Below are 19,157 nucleotides of genomic sequence, written 5' to 3'. Positions count from 1 at the left end.
AGGTCAAGAGTTCGAGACCAGCCTGGCCAACCTGGTGAAACCCCGTCTCTATTAAAAATATGAAAATTAGCCGGGTGTGGTGGTGGGTGCCTGTAATCCCGGGTACTTGGGAGGGTGAAGCAGGAGAATCGTTTGAACCTGGTGGGCGGAGGTTGTAGTGAGCCGAGATTGAGCCACTGCACTCCAGGTTGGGTGACAGAGCGACACTCCATCTCCAAAAGAAAAAAATGTAAGTGCTCCTAACAGATCAGCAGAGGTCAGCAACTCCTGGTCTCTTGTCTGGCCCTGAAGCTGACATCGTCATCCCACTAAAGGTCAGGAACCTCCTGTCCCCATGGCAGTCTGGTTCCCCATGGGAGGCCGGCCGCCTCCTGAGCGCTCCCCGGGCATCCCCCCAGCCTGGTCGTACCTCCACCAGTGCCATGGTGTATACCATGTGAACAAAGTGCAGGTTCTTCTCAAGAGCCGTCCAGCATGAGGGCAATCTGCAGGTGTAAGTACCGCACGCCGGCATCCAGCTGCTCCGTGATGTCCAGCACCTGCGGGCAGAGGGGCTGTCACGTCTCCCTGCTGGTTGCCGTGGCTTCAAAGCTCATATTGCACAGGCTGGTTTCTTTTATTTTCTTCAGATGGAGTCTCGTTCTCTCATCCAGGCTGGATTGCAGTGGCATGATCTCGGCTCCCTGCAGCCTCCACCCTCCAGGTTCAAGCGATTCTCCTGCCTCACCCTCCTGAGTAGCTGGGCTTACAGGCACCTGCCACCATGCCTGGCTAATTTTTCTATTTTTAATAGAGACGGGGTTTCACCGTGTTGGTCAGGCTGGTCTCGAAATTCTGACCTCAGGTGATCCACCTGCCTCGGCCTCCCAAAATGCTGGGATTACAGACATGAACCTCCATGCATGGCTAGGAGTGGCAAAATTATTAACATAAAAAGGTGAAAGAGGGGCTGGGTGTGATGGCTCAGGCCTGTAATCCCAGCACTTTGGGAGGCCGAGGTGGGTGGATCACGAGGTCAAGAGATCGAGACCATCCTGGTCAACATGGTGAAACCCCGTCTCTACTAAAAATACAAAAAGAAAATTAGCTGGGCATGGTGGCACGTGCCTGTAATCCCAGCTACTCAGGAGGCTGAGGCAGGAGAATTGCCTGAACCCAGGAGGCGGAGGTTGCGCTGAGCCGAGATCATGCCATTGCACTCCAGCCTGGGTAACAAGAGCGAAACTCCATCTCAAAAAAAAAAAAAAAAAAAAAAAAAAAAAGTTGCCTAAAGAGGTGCACACAGTCTGCCCTGCTGCCCTCCAGCTGGAAGGGAACCTCAGTTCTTTCCTATTGGCTGGAGCCCTTCACAGAATGTCCCCCACCCCTTCCAGTACCTGCTGCACTGCCCCTCCCCCTCTGCAGAATGTCTGGGGTCCTATGTTCTAAACTGCTTTACTTTCAAATTTTACCGGACCTACCTGAACTCAGGAGAATCTGTTGAGGCAGGTCACTCTCTGGGTCCTGCTCTTGACTTTTCTCACTGTGGAAACTGTCAGACAGCGGTGATCAGCACCCAGCCTGAGGGGATGGCTTCAAATGGAGGTGAGTCTGTAGGGACAGGGGCATTATGCAAGTCTCTGTCGCGTTTCAAATCCTTGGGAATTCAAATTTGACACCGCCCCAGGGACAGTTGATAGGGCTAGTGTCGAGGAGGGAGGGAGCACTGGATGTCCCCAAAGACATCACACCTGGAGAGGGCCATGGCACCCTGAGTCTGTGGTTAGGGAGGACGGCTCCTTGGAGGTGGACCAAGATGCCTGGGGGAATACACCGTGTAGGGGAAAGGATGGAGTGGATGTACTGATTCTTTCTAGAGGGGGACGGGTCACGTCACCGTGTGTTTGTAGGGAGTGGTGGGATCGTGTTGTGCCGGTGGCCCAATGAAGATGGCGGGCAAGCCTGAGCCCTGTGTTATGTCTTCGGGCAGCTGGACGGTGCCCTTCCATAGTGTTCAGAGGGATTTGGACTGGACTTTTCTAGATCTTAGGGAGGAGTGAGGAGAAGTCGTCTCAGCCAGAGACGACTGTTGGGTGTGATGGCTGGGACAGAGCATGCAGTGACAGCCTCTGGGTGGGCGAGCCTGGGGCTACTGTAACTGCCGCAGCCTCTCAGCTCGCTCCCCAGAGGTGGCTTCTCAGTCAGTTCAGGTAGCTGTTGGCTTTAACACGGGTGGGGGCAGTGGGGAAGTTCAGGCAACACGGCCTGGGCTTCCCAGGTTGTTCTGAATTGTTCGTCCTTTTATGGAAGCGCAGGTCTTCAGACCCACTTCCTCTTGTCTGCTAGCTCACGGCCTGTCCTCTGCACTTTGTGTTTCTGTGGAGATGAACAATTTGCCTCTATTCCATGTCTACTACCTCATGAACAGGGGACAGGTGTGGACTCTTGCTGGTTCTCAGTGGAAAGGTCTGGAAAGACTGCTTTCCTTTTCAGTAGAGGAAGGAGAGTAGCACACAAAGAGGAAGATGGTCCTCTTATTATTATTATTATTCAAGTTAGGATGTGTGTCCTGACTGATGAGGTGCATGTGCTGTATCCCTGTTCCCCTTGACTGGAGACTGCATGAAGTCCTAGCGAACAGGGATGAGCTCCAGACAACTTTGCCACACCTGGCCTGTGGCCCAAGAACCTCTGGTTCTTGGTTGGTCACTCTATTCAGTTATTGGGAGCTCAAAGGAAAAGGACCAGAGATGGGCTTGTTGTCCCACGACCTACTGTAACATGACCAGCAGCTGTGAAAATCCCCAGACAGCTCTCCCCCGCCCCCCCTCCGACAGCCCCACTGCTCACCGCTTGCTGGCTGTGCTCTAATCGTGTGCCGCTCTTGCTGGCTGCGCAATGACAGTATCTCAGGGAACTCCACCACTGCTTCTCAGACCTGCTCCCTGGGAACAGAGCTTCCTGAGTGGCAGCCAGGACCACCGAGCACTGAGGAAAGTGTCGCCTGACTCTGACCCATGTTTAGCACTTGCTGGGCATGGTGCCAGAACAATCACTTGCACACTGGGTGTGATGCATATGGGTTCTCTTCAGGGTTCACGGGGTGCTGGCTTGGGAGAGATTTCCATCCGGTGCTTGTCTTCCATTGTTTCTTTTTCAAGATGGAGTCTTGCTCTGTCACCCAGGCTAGAACGCAGTGGTGCAATCTGGGTTAACTGCCAGGCTCTCTAGTGAAGGGACCCTCCTATGGAGGAACAGAGCATGCGATGCACAATCAGGGACATTTGCAAGCTGCAGTTTCCCTGTCACATGCCCTCAGCTGTAGGACACCCCTGATTCCCCAGTGACCAGGGTGGACCTGGAGACCCCAGCTCATTCACCTCTTTCCTTTGTCTCCACAGCATGCCCAGAGCTGGAAACGGGTGTGACCGAGAACCCTGGCGCCTCCATGCCAGTGTTCACGGCTCTGTCCTTCGCCACACCTGCTCCTGGCCCAGCAGATGGGCCGCCCCTCGTGACTGCAGTGGTTCCCCCAGGCGGCCCTCCGGTGCTGTCTGCCTTCCCCAGGACCCCTCTGGTGGCAGGACACGATGGCCAAGGCCTGAATTGGGCCGGGGCTTCCAACGTCCTTGTCCAGATGAAGACAGAAGTGGGGCCTGTGAAGGCTCCTCAGGCACAGACCTTGGCCCTACCTCAGGACCCCCTCGTCTGGCGGGCTCCAGGTGCCCTCTGTGAGGGAGTCGCATGTCCACCTCCCCGACCCCTGGCAGCTGCCCCTGTGGTGCCCGCTATGGCTGCCCACATCATTGGGGTCACCCAGGCCTGTGACGGAGGCTGGTTCCAGGGCCTTCCTCCTCCAGCACCACCACCTGCTCCCCAGCCGGGCCCCATCGTGGCCCCAAGGAATGCTTGTCCATTGTCACAAGGGGCTCATGGAGAGGGCAGCCTGGCTCCCTCCCAGGCCAAGACTCCCCCGGACGACTCCTGCAACCCCCAGAGCGTGTATGAGAACTTCCGACTCTGGCAGCACTACAAGCCCCTGGCCCGGAGGCACCTTCCCCAGAGTCCGGACATGGAAGCGCTTTCCTGTTTCTTCACGTGAGTGTCCTCGGGGCACCGGAGCTCACCCTGAAGCTCACCCATAAAGAGGCTGCTGGATGGACGGGAGGTCACGCTGTTCGGGGGAGCTTGCAGGGTGGTCTTGAAGGCGACGGGTCGAGCTATGGAAGGGCACATTTTCAGGAACATTCATCTGGCTGCCGCTCAGGACAGACTCTCAGGGGCCTCATCTCACCTGCCCCTCACTGTCCCGTGAGTCCAGCCAATCCTTACTGGGCAGGTGTTTGCAGCTTTGCCCTCGATCCCTTCTAGAAAAAGGGACGACGTTGCTTCATTCAGAGGATGGTGAAGAGGTGACTTGAGCTCACACATGAGGCACACAGCACAGTGCCCGGCACATGCTGGGACACATTACATGATAACTGTTATGATTACTGTCCCTACTGCTATCGTTATCAGAACTAGGCTATCTAGGACAGTGTTCCCCAAAGCCACGGGCTCCAGTGATGGCTCTGAGTGCACCACGAGCCCAGCAGCCCAGGGCCACGGACTGTGGTGACTGAGGCAGCAATGCCAGCATCTGAGAGTTTGTCGATTCAGTCCCAGTCGTGCCTCTCTCCATCCTGCAGTGCCTCTGTGACCCTGTGTCCCCCGCTGATGAGCAAACCCGTACTCCACGGGAGCTTGAGCACATCCACCCGGCAACACACTGGCCACTCCCGTAGGCAAGTCCCCTGCCCAGGGTGTAGGTGTAAGGAGGCCCCATCTTTGTCCCAAAAAATCTTGCTGCCCCTGCATCTTGGAACTGGTTGCATTCTCCCTTGGAGCTGAGTCCCGGTGCACTGGGGACCCTGATTCTTGGAGTGGAGTCGCCCCAGGCTCACAGGCTTGGCGTGGAGTGGGCTTCGACACCGCTCTGCTTTGGTTCTGGTTTCTACTCATCTCCAGGACCCCGAGGCTGTGTCCCCAGGGGCCGCCTTGCTCCAGTGTCCCCAGGAAGCTGATTAAATGCTCAGTCCTGGGGCCCTGGAACCTGCACGTTAACCCTCGCTCCCCGGGCATTCTGTGTGTGCGCTGTCTCAGTCAGCTCGGGCTCTGCCATAACAAATCCTATAGACTGGGTGCTTTATCAGGACACATTCACGTCTCCCACTTCCAGAGGTCGGAAGTCCCAGATCAAGGTGACGGCCGACTGGTGTCCTGGCTGGAGAGGGCTGCCTCTGGCTGTGTCCTCTTGCGGCTGAGAGGGAGAGCCCTGGTGTCTCCTCCTGCCCTTATCGGGGCTCGGATGCCATGATGGGAACCCACCCTCATGACCTGCTCTAACCCTGATTAACTCCAAGAACTGACACACCGGGGCTGAGGGCTTCAGCACAGGAATGCTGGGGACACTCACATTCCACCCATAGTACTGAGTTCATTTGTCAACACTGTAACACTGAGGACTCGAGGGGCAGTTGGAGAGGCCAGCCGGTGGCTTGTGTTGATGACTGATCTTGGGGACATATCCTGCCCACGTGGGGGAGAACAGGACAGGGACAGATGACAGGACATGTGTGGGGGTGACAGGGGCCGGGTGTTGGGACTGGTGGGCTTAGGATGGAGGGTGGGCTTATGGACTGGGACTGACTGCACCGCCTTACAGCCCAGTTCTCAGATCCCTGGCCCGGCAGAAGCCCACCATGACCCTGGAGGGGGGACTGTGGTGGGCCGTGCGGGAATGGCAGCACACGAGCAACTTTGACCGGATGATCTACTACGAGATGGCGGGTAAGTGAGTCTGGGGTGCAGGGGCAGAGCCCACATGGCAGGGTGACAGAGGGTGACAGAAGCCGGATGGCCATGGTGGCTTCTCAGTGTGGAGCATGAGGAGGGTGTGGACAAACGCAGGCCCTCCCGGGCCCCTGGCTCCCTCAGGAAGCTGCTCCTCCCTCCTAGAGTGCTCTGGGGTCTCTATCCTGCCCTGGTGGGAAGCCACGCCCTGCTTGGCCTCGGGCCAACCCCTGCCTGACACTAAGGGTCAGGGAGCGAGCAGCCAGCATCACAGCCCAAAGGAGATCACCGCCAGTTGTGAGGATGGGGAGAAGGGGCGCTGGGGACTATAGACAGAGCGGGGTGCACTCTCTTCACAGCAGTGGCCAGAAGTCGGTTTTCGCCCATCCCAGCCTGGCCAGGATTGGAGAAACCTGCGCTGGGTCAGGGGAGACCTGCGTCCAGGACACCATGAGACCCATCTCTGGCCTGCCTGCCTTTGCTCCTCGTAGTCCCTTCCTTTAAGACAGAAAGACGGCAGCCTCAGGGGAAAGGGGTCCTGTCTTTTGCACCCAGCTTTTGCTTCCTCCCGACCGGGGTCTCCCATGCTTCATCTTCCTGGGTTATCCTTCAGGGACCCACAGTCCCAACCTCAGGACTCATGCAACTGGGCAACATCATGGACGCCTTCTGCCATAAACCCCACCCCTGATGCCCTCCTGGGCCTCGTGGCCCTGACTTAAGTCAGAAAGCCCTGTTGATGCCATGGGCTCTGCAGGGGCCGGGTGAGGGAGGGAGAGCCCAGAACTCTGGGAGTAGTTCCCTCTGGGACTGGGGGACGGGCCCCACGGAGGGCCTGGACAGCCTGCCTGAGGCATGCCTTCCCATTCCCTGCCATCGGCTGCTGCCTGGTCCTGGGGGCAGAGGGCCTGGACCCTCTCAGCACGGTCTACACCTTCTTCACCCTAGGTTCCTACAGTCTGAGGCTGAGGAGGAGATGCAGATTCAGAAGTCACAGTGGATGAAGGGGCCCCAGTGCCTGCCTCCTCCAGCCCTGCCGAGGCTTGAACCTCAGGGACCGTCGGCCCCTGAGGTGGTCAAGCAGCCAGGTATGGCTTCCCACATTCCCACAGGAGCCACGGCAAAGCCCAGAGAGGCCGAGGGAGGCCACTGTCCCCACACCCCATGCCTCCCTTCAAGAGAGGGATTTGTTCCTTCCAACAGACAGCTCAGGGGAGCTGGGGGGCTGGGCGGCTCGTGGTCACGAAGTGGGTATTCACCTGGTCAGGTTTCCTAGCTACTCTCTCCCCTCGCCATTCCAAAACTCAACAATCTGCCCAGGAAGCAGGGATGAGCGGGTGGAGTACTCAGCATATATCAGTGACTCCAAGCTTCCTCCAAAAGGATGCTGTCCCGCATGTGCCCCTCCTGCGGCGTCTCTTCCAGGGGCGCTGTGGTTCAGGTGGTCTGACCCAGCTGGGACCCACTTCAGGTCCCTGAGTCCTGCCCTCCCCTGTGTGATGCAGGCAGGAGGAGCAGCCCTCACCATACCCATCCTCCTCCCTCCCTGCCTCAGTGTACCTTCCCAGCAAGGCTGGCCCCAAGGCCCCACCTGCCTGCCTGCCACCACCCAGGCCCCAGCGGCCAGCGGAGACCAAGGCCCCCGAGGAGATTCCCCCTGAAGTGGTACAGGAGTATATGGACATCATGGAGGAGCTGCTGGGGCCTCCCGCTGGGGCCATGAGGGAGATCGAGGGACAATGGGAAGAGGGCGAAGTGGAGCAGGAAGGGGACGGGATGCTTCTAGACCCAGGCGTCCTGAGCTACGCTGACAATCTGGGTTCCCAGAAAGACTTTGTCACCAAGGTGGGCTAGCCTCAAGTGCTGGGGTCTGCAGAATTCCAGGGGGTGGCACTCGCAGGTCCTTGGAATTAAGCTCTGTTCCTTAGCTCCTCCGCAGTGAAGGGGTGTGTGTGTTGCCATCGATTTGACTGTCTGTGCATGTGATTGTGTCTGTGTCTTTGTGTCTGTGATCGGTTACTCTGTGTCTGTGTGGGTGTGAGTGTGGAGTGTGGAAATTACTTGTGTCCATTTTCCTGTGTCATATGTGGGTCTCTTTGTGTGTCTGTGTGTGGTTTGTGTGTCTCTGTCTGCATGTGTGTACGCTACCAGGTCTGTGGTCTGTGTGTGTAGCTGTGGTCGCCATGATATGAGACAGCTCCAGAAGGGTGGGGACGGGGCGCTCACTGCTTTCTGCATCTCCTCCAGGTGTCCTTGGCTCCAGGTTACTCCCTGCCCAGGAAGCTCACACCGTCTTCCTTCTGTTTCCAGGTGGAGGCCGTCATTCACCCCCGATTCCCGGAAGAATTGCTTTCCCCAGATCCACACATGGATTTCTTGGCCCTAAGCCAGGAGCTGGAGCAGGAGGAAGGACTCACCCTTGCCCAGGTAGAGCAGGGAGGGAGGGGAACCCAGGTACCCTGGGGGCAGGAGGGACCCGGCACAGAAGCCCCACCTGATTGTCCACCCCACCCTGCGGGGGATGCTCGGCTTCTTGGGGAGCCACTCCGAGGCGGGGAGGTGCAGGTTCAGATGGGACGGGATGGAGAGGAGCCAGGGAGGGGAGTCAGGATGCAAACTGCAGTGAGGCCCAGCGGGATGCCCAGCGGAGCCACACCCTCTGTCTTTGACAGAAAGCCCAGCTGCCTCAGGCTTCCCTGCCTGCCACCCAAGCGCCTTGGTCTTCATCACCCTGGGCCCTGTTCACACTTGAGGCAGAGCCAGTAAGTGCCCCCTTTACTCCCGCAGGTAGCAGAGAAGCGCCTCCTATCCTTGAAGGAGGAACCGTGTGAGAGGGCAGTCCCTAGTCATGGCACCACCCAGCTGGACTCAATCTCTTCTAAGTCTGCAGCGGGCCAAGGAGCAGAGAGAGATGTGCCTGGCCCCCAGCAAGGGGTCAGCATGGAAACCTGCCCACCCCAGACGGCTGCCCGGGATGCTCAGAGACAAGGCAGCGTGTGCACTGGGATGGCCTGGTCCAAAAACCCTGTTGTGCTTTTGGAGAGGCTGGATTCTCACAGGCCGAGGGCTGCCCGGCCAAACTCTCCTTCCCAGGATCACAGACCCAACCCCCAGAGGGCTTCCCGGGACCCTCAGGGATGAGGCAGGGTGCGCACTGGGATGGTCAGGTCCATAAACCCTGTTGTGGTTTTGGAGAGACTGGACTCCCGCTGGCTGAGGGCTGCCCGGCCAGACTCTCCTCCCCAGGACCATAGACCCACCTGCCCAGGCGTGGGGACCAAGGGCACCTGGGGTCTCCCTGGAGCCTCTCCTGTCAAGGAATCACGCAGGCTGTCTGAGGGGTCAAGTGACGAGGAGAGGGAAATCCCTGGCATAGTTTCTGCCGTGGGTACCAACTACAGGCTGCGGGCCTGGAAGCTGTCCCAGAGCCCTGTACCTGCCTCGGGCCTTCTCAGCCTAGAAGGGCGGGAACCCCAGGGAGCTCTTCAGTCCCAATCTGCGAAGAGAAGAGACCTCAGCCCAGCATCCGCTCCTGCCACCAAGTCCAAGAAGCGAGCTCTCTTCAAGAGGCCCATCCCCTGTTCAGATGCCCCATTTAAGGCCTGGACTCAGCATCTCTGGGGCGCAGTCCCTGGCTTGGGGGCTGGGTGGCCCCTTGCAGTCTAAAAAGAGAAAGGGTGACCCCTTGCTCTCTAAGAGGAAGAGAATGCAGCATTGTAGCTAGTAGAGGGACAGGGCAGGCTCTCTGGTGCCAATCCCCAAGGGTGGGGCTCTCAACTCTCGGACCCTCAGGCCATCAGGTGCCTCAAAGCAAAGACTTCTCCCCCAGTGCTGATCTTGCTGGGCCTTAGCTTGACGGGGGAGGGTGGGGGAAGGAAGGGGCAGGAGGGAGGGGAGGGAGAGGGTGGCTGAACCGGAAGGGAGGGTCTAGGAGTAGGGGGTGGGGAGCAATACCTTGGAGGTCTCATGTGTAAATCTGAATAAACACAGTTGTGTTGGAAATGCTCTCCGGGCTGCTGCCTCTGTCCTCAGGGCTGTGCTGCTCAGTGGAGGGGGTCTGTGAGGGAGTACAGAGGGCCTGGGAGATGCCAGGCACTGGGTACCCACGGGGCCAGCCCCACACGTTCCTCCAGGCATAGGCTGCCCCTTCAGATGCTCCAGGAACTGACGGATGCTGAGGAGACCCTGATCCCTCCCACCAACCACTCACAAGGCCCCGACTGCTTTAGTTATCAGCATCCCTGGAAAATCCTGGGATGTTGAGAGCTGGCTGGCTCTTGTTCTGCCCCGTGGGAGCTGAGGAGAAGGCAGCTGCCCGCAACATGGACACGAGGAGAGGCGGTCACTCCTGCTTAACCCTCATCAGGAAGAGCTCAGGCCCTGGGCTGAGGGGAGATGTCGAGGCATCCATCCACACAGGTGTGTTTGGGATACGACGGTGTGTGGGGAGCAGGGGAAGTCCTTCTGCTGGTTTCTGGTCAGGAAAGAATCTTGTCCAACTGGCGGAAGCAGACGCTCCTTGCTGTGGCTGTCACAGGGACTGGCCTCGGGGCACGCGGGGTCCTGCATGGAGGTCCCCACACCTATGATTCCCTTCCCATATGATGATGGAACTCTTGTGTAGAATTGATGCAGACACAGATTTGAACCCAAGAGGTGGATGTTGCAGTGAGCCGGGATAGCACCATTGTACTCAAGCCTGGGCAACAACGGCAAAACTCCACCTCAAAAATAAAAATAAAAATAAATTAGCTGGGCTAATCCCAGCTGCTCGAGAGCCTGAGGCAGGATAATCACTTGAACCTGGGAGGCAGAGGTTGCAGTGAGCCCAGATGGCGCCATTGCACTCCAGCCTGGGCGGCAAGAGCAAAGCTCCTACCAAAAAAACAAAAAGAAAAAAAATAATTATCCAGGCATAGTGGCATGCTCCTGTAGTCCCAGCTACTTGGGAGGCTGAGGCAGGAGAATTGCTTGAACCCGGGAGACGCCCACCATCCCACCCAGCTAATTTTTCGCTATTATTTGTAAACATGGGGTTTCACTACGTTGGCCGGGCTGGTCTCAAACTCCCGATCTCGGGTAATCCACCCGCTTCAGCCTCCCAAAGTGCTGGGATTACAGGCGTGAGCCACCATGCTCCATCCATCTCTTTCAATAAGCTTCTCCACAGCAAAGGAAACAAACGACAGAGCAAAGAGACAACCTGCTGAATGGGAAACGACGTGTGCAAACTGTTCACGACAAAGGACTAAAATCCAGAATACATAACGAGCTCAAATAACCAACGATGAAAAACAACAAATAATCCCACTAAAAAACGGGCAAAGGACATCAAAAAACATACAAATGGCCAACTGATATATGAAAAAATGATCACATCAGTAATCACCAGGTAAGTGCCAATCAAAACTACAACGAGATACCTACCACCTCACCACAGCTAGGATAACTATTCTTAAAAATACAAACAGCGGATGCTGACATGATGCGGAGGAAAGGGAACTCTTACACACTGAGGCGGGACTGGAAATTAGTAACGTCGTTATGAAAACCAGTATGGAGATTTCTCAAAATACTAAAAACAAAACCACTACTTGATCCAGCCATCCCACTACTGGCTATTTAACCAACATAAAAGAAATCGGTATATCAAATCAGTATACACTCACATGTTTATCACAGCGCTATTGACAACAGCAAAGATATGGAATCAACCCAAGTATCCAACAATGAGCAGACAAGGAAAGCGTGGCATATATACACGATGGAATGCTATTCAGCCAGAAAAAAACATGAAATCACGTTGTTTGCAGCAACATGGATGAAGCTGCAGGTCATTATGTTAAGTGAAATAAGCCAGGCCAGCCATAGGAAGAAAACCATCACACATTCTCACAAACATGTGGGAGCTAAAAACAACAACGACAACAAAAAAAAAGTTGACCTCATGGAAACAAAGAATACAATGACAGGTATCAGAGGCTGGGAAGGGATGGGGGTGAGGAAGAGAGGTTGGTTAACGGGTACAAACATACAGTAAGAAACAGTAAGTTCTAACATTCTATAGCAGAGTACGGTCACCATAGTTAGCTCAGGCTTGGAGTGCAATGGTGCGACGTATTTGCAATATGTTAGCAAATACGTATTGTATATTTCAAAGTAGCTAAAAGAGAAGGCTAGAATTGTTACCAGCACACAGAGATGATAAATCTCGGCCAGGCACGGTAGCTCACGCCTGTAATCCCAGCACTTTGGGAAACTGAGGCAGGTGGATCACGAGGTCAGGAGTTCAAGATCAGCCTGGCCAAGATGGTGAAACCCGGTCTCCACTAAAAATACAAAAATTAGCTGGGCATGTTGGCAGGCGACTATGGCTGTTTCAGGAAACATCCATTTACACTGTTTCCTGGATTGCAGGCGTAAAAACATGACTGAAGACATATACCGGCCCTACTGCCTGGACAATTCATAACCGTCGTAACAGTTACCATCTCGCTACTCAGAAGATTATATAGAAGTTGTATTTTTCATGAGACTCTATGACCTACTACCCCTAACTCTGACATACACATATTGTGCAACCTTAACATATAATTATCAAATGTGATAACCAACGTTCTGTAAATTACCAGCTATAACCATATTTTGGTGTTTGCCTGTTAACCAAGCTGAGGAGGGAAGGGGGAGGTTGGAAGAAGCCTCATTTCACCTGCCCTTTCCCAAATTGCACCTTTTGAGAGTGTTCAAAAACTCAGTGTGTCCAGGTATAAATCTCCAAGTGGGTCTAATTTTCACTGCTTAACAAAAGCGATGTAGAAAGCAATTACTGTAACCTCCGTCAATCTTTTCAGATTGCACAGAATTCCCTCCTGAAAATTCCAATAGAAAAAAAGACAGGTATTCCCGTTTTAGTATGTACGTCGTCTTTCACACAAGTCATCGGAGAGTGAAAGCCTTTAAAACATTGAAATGTTCTCGGTATAGCTTTCCGACGAACGTGATAAAATAGACAAATAATCCATATTTACCAAGATTAAAAACACTTCCACCACGTATGGAAAATCTCTCCAAAAACACAGAATCTAATTCAAAATTTATAACTAAAAAGAGAGGGATCGATCCAAGATGGCCGGTTAGGAGGAACTCAGGATTGCAGCTCCAAGAGAAAGTGCAGAGGGTGAGTGGATGCCGCATTTCCAGATGGATTTTTACTGCCCACAGACCAGGGGATTCACAGGCGGAGGAGCCCCACGGGTCGCCAGCGCCGCTGGTTTGACCGGCGCGGCCGCTTGACCTGCTCCCCGGGGCAGCGGCTCCATGTGCAGAGTGAGTGAGACTGAGTCCCCTCTAAGCCAGCAAGGGGAGCTGAAACGGGGAGTCAAGCCAGGAGATTCCCGGGCAAAAACGCGCCACGGGAAACACAACTGAACCCGGGATGGTCCAGCTCTGTGGAGGAGGGGCGTCCTCCATTACGGAAACACCCTGCACTTCCCAGGGCAATTTGCAGCAACCAAGGCAACCCGCCACTACAGAGACTCCGTCACTACAGGGGCGGGCCAACATAGCGGAAGCAGTTCTAACTACACCCATATAAACAGGACTGCAGGGAAGTTCACACGGAAGCTGGGCGGAGCCCACAGCAGCTCAGCGAAGCCTCTGCAGGCTGAGTGTGACTAGGCTGCCACCTTGTGGGCAGGAAAAACGGCAGCAAGACAGCGGAAAATCATACAGCCCTAACTCCCCGGGACAGAACACCTGGGGAAAGAAAAAAGGGGTTTATGAGTTCTGCTGCCGCAGACTTAAAATTACCAAAATCAGAAAGACAGCAACTACAAAGTCGATAGGTGGATAAATCCACAAAGATGGGAAGAAACCAGTGCAAAAAGGATGAAAACACCAGAAACCAGAACACCTCTCCTCCTCCAAGGGAGCACAACTCCTCACCAGCAAGGGAACAAGACCGGATGGAGAATGAGTGTGATGAAATGACAGAATCAGCTTTCAGAAAGTGGATAATAAGAAACTTCCGCGAGCTAAAAGAACATGTTCGAACCCAATGCAAAGAAACTAAGAACCTTGAAAAAAGACTTGACGAAATGCTAACGAGAATGGACAACTTAGAGAGGAATAGGAGTGAACTGATGGGAGCTGAAAAACACAACACGAGAACTTCGCGAAGCATGCACAAGTTTCAACAGGCGAATTGACCAAGCAGAAGAAAGGATATCAGAGGTCGAAGATCAACTCGATGAAATAAAACAAGAAGGCAAGATTAGAGAAAACAGCGTAAAAAGGAATGAACAAAGTCAACAAGAAATATGGGACTATGTGAAAAGACCTAATCTACGTTTGATAGGTGTACCTGAATGTGACGAAGAGAATGTATCCAAGCTGGAAAATACTCTTCAGGATATTATCCAGGAAAACTTCCCCAACCTAGCAAGGCAGGCCAATATTCAAGTCCAGGAAATACAGAGAACACCACAAAGATACATACTCTTCTAGAAGAGCAACCCCAAGGCACATAATCGTCAGATTCACCAGGGTTGAAATGAAGGAGACAATACTAAGGGCAGCCAGAGAGAAAGGTCGGGTTACCCACAAAGGGAAGCCCATCAGACTCACAGCACATCTCTCAGCAGAAACCCTACAGGCCAGAAGAGAGTGGGGGCCGATATTCAACATCCTTAAAGAAAAGAGCTTCCAACCCAGAATTTCATATCCAGCCAAACTAAGCTTCCTAAGTGAAGGAAAAATAAAATCCTTTGTGAACAAGCAAGTACTCAGAGATTTCATCACCACCAGACTAGCTTTACAAGAGCTCCTCAAGGAGGCACTACACATAGAAAAGAACAACCAGTACCAGCCACTCCAAAAACACACAAAATGGTAAAGAGCATCAACCAATGGGCAAAACAGCCAGCTAGCATCAAAATGACAGGATCAAATTCACACCTAACAATATTAACCCTAAATGTAAACGGACTAAATGCCCCAATCAAAAGACACAGACTGGCAAATTGCATAAAAAGCCAAAACCCATCAGTGTGCTGTATCCAGGAAACCCACCTCACATGCAAGGATACACAAAGGCTCAAAATAAAGGGATGGAGGAAGATTCACCAAGCAAATGGAGAGCAAAAAAAAAGCCGGAGTTGCAATTCTCACCTCTGACAAAATAGACTTGAAAGCAACAAAGATCAAAAGAGACAAAGAAGGACATTACATAATGGTAAAAGGATCAATGCAACAAGAAGAGCTAACGATCCTAAATATATATGCACCTAATACAGGAGCACCCAGATACATAAGGCAAGTTCTTCAAGACTTACAAAGAGATCTAGACTCCCACACAATAATAGTGGGAGACTTCAACACACAATTGTCAATATTAGACAGATCGACGAGACTGAAAATTAACAAGGACATCCAGGGCTTGAACTCAGACTGGAACAAGCAAACCTAATAGACATTTACAGAACTCTCCACCCCAAATCCACAGAATATACATTCTTCTCAGCACCACATCACACCTACTCAAAAACTGACCACATAATTGGAAGTAAATCACTCCTCAGCAAATACAAAAGAACGGAAACCATAACAAACAGTCTCTCGGACCACAGTGCAATCAAGTTAGAACTCAGAATTCAGAAACCAACCCAGAACCGCACAGCCTCATGGAAAATCAACAACTTTCTCCTGAATGTTGACTGGATAAACAATGAAATGAAGGCGGAAATAAAGATGCTCTTCGAAACCAACGAGAACGAAGACACCACATACCAGAATCTCTGGGACACATTTAAAGCCGTCTCTAGAGGAAAATATATAGCAATAAGTGCCCACATGAGAAGAAAGGAGAGATCTAAAATTGACACCCTATCGTCAAAATTGAAAGAGCTAGAGGAGCAAGATCAAAAAAACTCAAAACCTAGCAGAAGACAAGAAATAAATAAGATCAGAGCAGAACTGATGGAGATAGAGACACGAAAAACCCTACAAAAAAAATCAATAAATCCAGGAGCTGGTTTTTTGAAAAGATCAACAAAATAGACAGACCACTAGCCAGACTAATAAAAAAGAAAAGAGAGAATAACCAAATAGATGCAATAAAAAATGATAAAGGGGATATCACCACAGATGCCACAGAAATTCAAACCGTCATCAGAGATTATCACAAACAACTCTATGCACATAAACTAGAAAACCTGGAAGAAATGGATAAATTCCTGGACACTTGCCTCCTCCCAAGCCTAAACCAGGAAGAAGTCGAAACCCTGAATAGACCAATAACAAGGTCGTCTGAAGTCGAGGCAGCAATTAAGAGCCTACCACCCAAAAAACGCCCAGGTCCAGATGGGTTCACAGCCGAATTCTACCAGACATACAAAGAGGAACTGGTACCATTCCTACTGAAACGATTCCAAATAATCCAAAAAGAGGGAATCCTTCCCAAATCATTTTATGAGACCAACATCATCCTGATACCAAAACCCGGCAGAGACTCAACAAGAAAAGGAAACTACAGGCCAATATCCATGATGAACATAGATGCAAAAATCTTCAATAAAATACTGGCAAGCCGATTGCAACAGCACATCAAAAAGCTTATCCACCATGATCAAGCAGGCTTCATCCCGGGGATGCAAGGCTGGTTTAATATACGCAAGTCTATAAATGTAATTCACCACATAAACAGAACCAAAGACAAAAACCACATGATTATCTCAATTGAGGCAGAGAAGGCCTTCGACAAAATTCAACAGCCCTTCATGCTAAAAACTCTCAATTAACTAGGTATCGACGGAACGTATCTCAAAATAATAAAAGCTATTTACGACAAACCAACAGCCAATATCATACTGAATGGGCAAAAACTGGAAGCATTCCCCTTGAAGTCTGGCACTGGAAAAGGATGCCCTCTCTCACCACTCCTATTCAATATAGTACAGGAAGTTCTAGCCAGAGCAATCAGGCAAGAAAAAGAAATAAAGGGTATTCAATTAGGAAAGGAGGAAGTCAAATTGTCTCTATTTGCAGACGACGTGATTGTATACCTAGAAGACCCCGTCATCTCAGCCCAAAATCTCCTGAAACTGATAAGCAACTTCAGCAAAGTCTCAGGATACAAAATCAATGTGCAAAAATCACAGGCATTCCTATACACCAATAACAGACTTAAAGAGAGCCAAATCAAGAACGAACTGCCATTCACAATTGCTACAAAGAGAATAAAATACCTAGGAATACAACTAACAAGGAATGTAAAGGACCTCTTCAAGGAGAACTACAAACCACTGCTCAACGAAATAAGAGAGGACACAAACAGATGGAGAAACATTCCATGTTCATGCTTAGGAAGAATCACTATCGTGAAAATGGCCATACTGCCCAAAGTAATTTACAGATTCAACGCTATCCCCATCAAGCTACCAATGACCTTCTTCGCAGAACTGGAAAAAACCACCTTAAACTTCATATGGAACCAAAAGAGAGCCCGCATAGCCAAGTCAATTCTAAGCAAAAAGGACAAAGCGGGAGGCATCACACTACCGGACATCAAACTCTACTGCAAGGCTACAGTAATCGAAACAGCATGGTACTGGTACCGAAACAGAGATATAGACCAATGGAACAGAACAGAGGCGTCAGAGGCAACACAACATATCTACAACCATCTGATCTTTGACAAACCTGATAAAAACAAGCAATGGGGAAAGGATTCCCTGTTCAAGAAGTGGTGTTGGGAAAACTGGCTAGCCATATGCAGAAAGCAGAAACTCGACCCCTTCCTGACACCTTACACTAAAATTGACTCCAGATGGATTAAAGAGTTAAGCATAAGACCTAACACCATAAAAACCCTAGAAGGAAACCTAGGCAAAACCATTCAGGACATAGGCGTAGGCAAGGACTTTATGACCAAAACACCAAAAGCATTGGCAACAGAAGCCAAAATAGACAAACGGGACCTAATCAAACTCCACAGCTTCTGCACGGCGAAAGAAACAGTCAATAGAGTGAATCGGCAACCAACAGAATGGGAAAAAATTTTTGCAGCCTACCCGTCTGACAAAGGGCTGATATTCAGAATTTACAATGAGCTGAAACAGATTTACAAGAAAAAAACAAACAAGCCCATTCAAAAATGGGCGAAGGATACGAACAGATACTTTACAAAAGAAGACATACATGAGGCCAACAAGCATATGAAAAATGCTCATCATCACTGGTCATTAGAGAAATGCAAATCAAAACTACATTGAGATACCATCTCACGCCAGTTAGAATGGCGATCATTAAAAAATCTGGAGAAAACAGATGCTGGAGAGGATGTGGAGAAATAGGAACACTTTTACACCGTTGGTGGGAGTGTAAATTAGTTCAACCGTTGTGGAAGACAGTGTGGCGATTCCTCAAGGACCTAGAAATAGAAATTCCATTTGACCCAGCAATCCCATTACTGGGCATCTATCCAAAGGATTATAAATCGTTCTACTATAAGGACACATGCACACGAATGTTCACTGCAGCACAGTTTACAATAGCAAAGACCTGGAACCAACCCAAATGCCCATCGATGATAGAATGGACAGGAAAAATGTGGCACATATGCACCATGGAATATTACGCAGCCATCAAAAACGATGAGTTCGCGTCCTTTGTAGGGACATGGATGAACCTGGAAACCATCATTCTCAGCAAACTGACACAAGAACACAAAATCAAACATCGCATGTTCTCACTCACAGACGGGTGTTGAACAAAGGGAACACATGGACACAGGGAGGGGAGCACTATACACTGGGGTCTGTTGCGGGGGAGTGGGGGGGGGACAGTGGAGGGGTGGGGAGTTGGGGAGTGATAGCATGGGGAGAAATGCCAGATATAGGTGAAGGGGAGGAAGGCAGCAAATCACACTGCCACGTATGCACCTGTGCAACAGCCTTGCATGATTTTCACATGTACCCCAAAACCTAAAATGCAATTTAAAAAAAAAAAAGAGAAATGTAAAAACAATTGCATAAACAAACTTGGAAATGCCTATGGGTTGACATTACTGAAGCCATTACTCAAAAGAAACCTCTGTAAAATCGAGAACGCACAATCAAAGCAATAAGATGCTGGAGAAAGCCAAACCAGAGGGGCCGCGCAGTCCCGCATTGCAAATGTCAACACATTCATTCCTAGACGAATACATCCAAGGTCACTCACTAAGAAGAAGAAAAGTGCCTGGCTCTCTAGAGCATGCAAGTTTCGCCCCGCGCATCCGGAAGGGGGCTGCGCCGGCGCGAGGACTGGCCGGTGGGCGTTCCGGCAACCTACAGCTTGCAAGGACCACG

General features: G+C 51.5%; 2 pseudogenes; one reads left to right on the top strand and one right to left on the bottom strand.

The window, feature by feature from the left end:
* LOC135273237 (PI-PLC X domain-containing protein 1-like) overlaps positions 1-900 on the bottom strand; it is a 32,908-nt pseudogene extending 32,008 nt beyond the window's left edge.
* A 514-nt stretch (positions 901-1,414) lies between these two features.
* Positions 1,415-9,535, top strand: LOC135273235 (NUT family member 2G-like; annotated as a pseudogene).
* The last annotated feature ends 9,622 nt before the right edge of the window (positions 9,536-19,157 follow it).

This window comes from Aotus nancymaae, unplaced genomic scaffold (assembly GCF_030222135.1).
Source record: "Aotus nancymaae isolate 86718 unplaced genomic scaffold, 86718_ANA_hifiasm-v0.15.2.pri h1tg000540l, whole genome shotgun sequence".
Lineage (NCBI taxonomy): Eukaryota > Metazoa > Chordata > Mammalia > Primates > Aotidae > Aotus > Aotus nancymaae.
The sequence above is the reverse complement of the archived record's forward strand: the minus strand, read 5'-3'. Positions and strand labels throughout refer to the sequence as shown.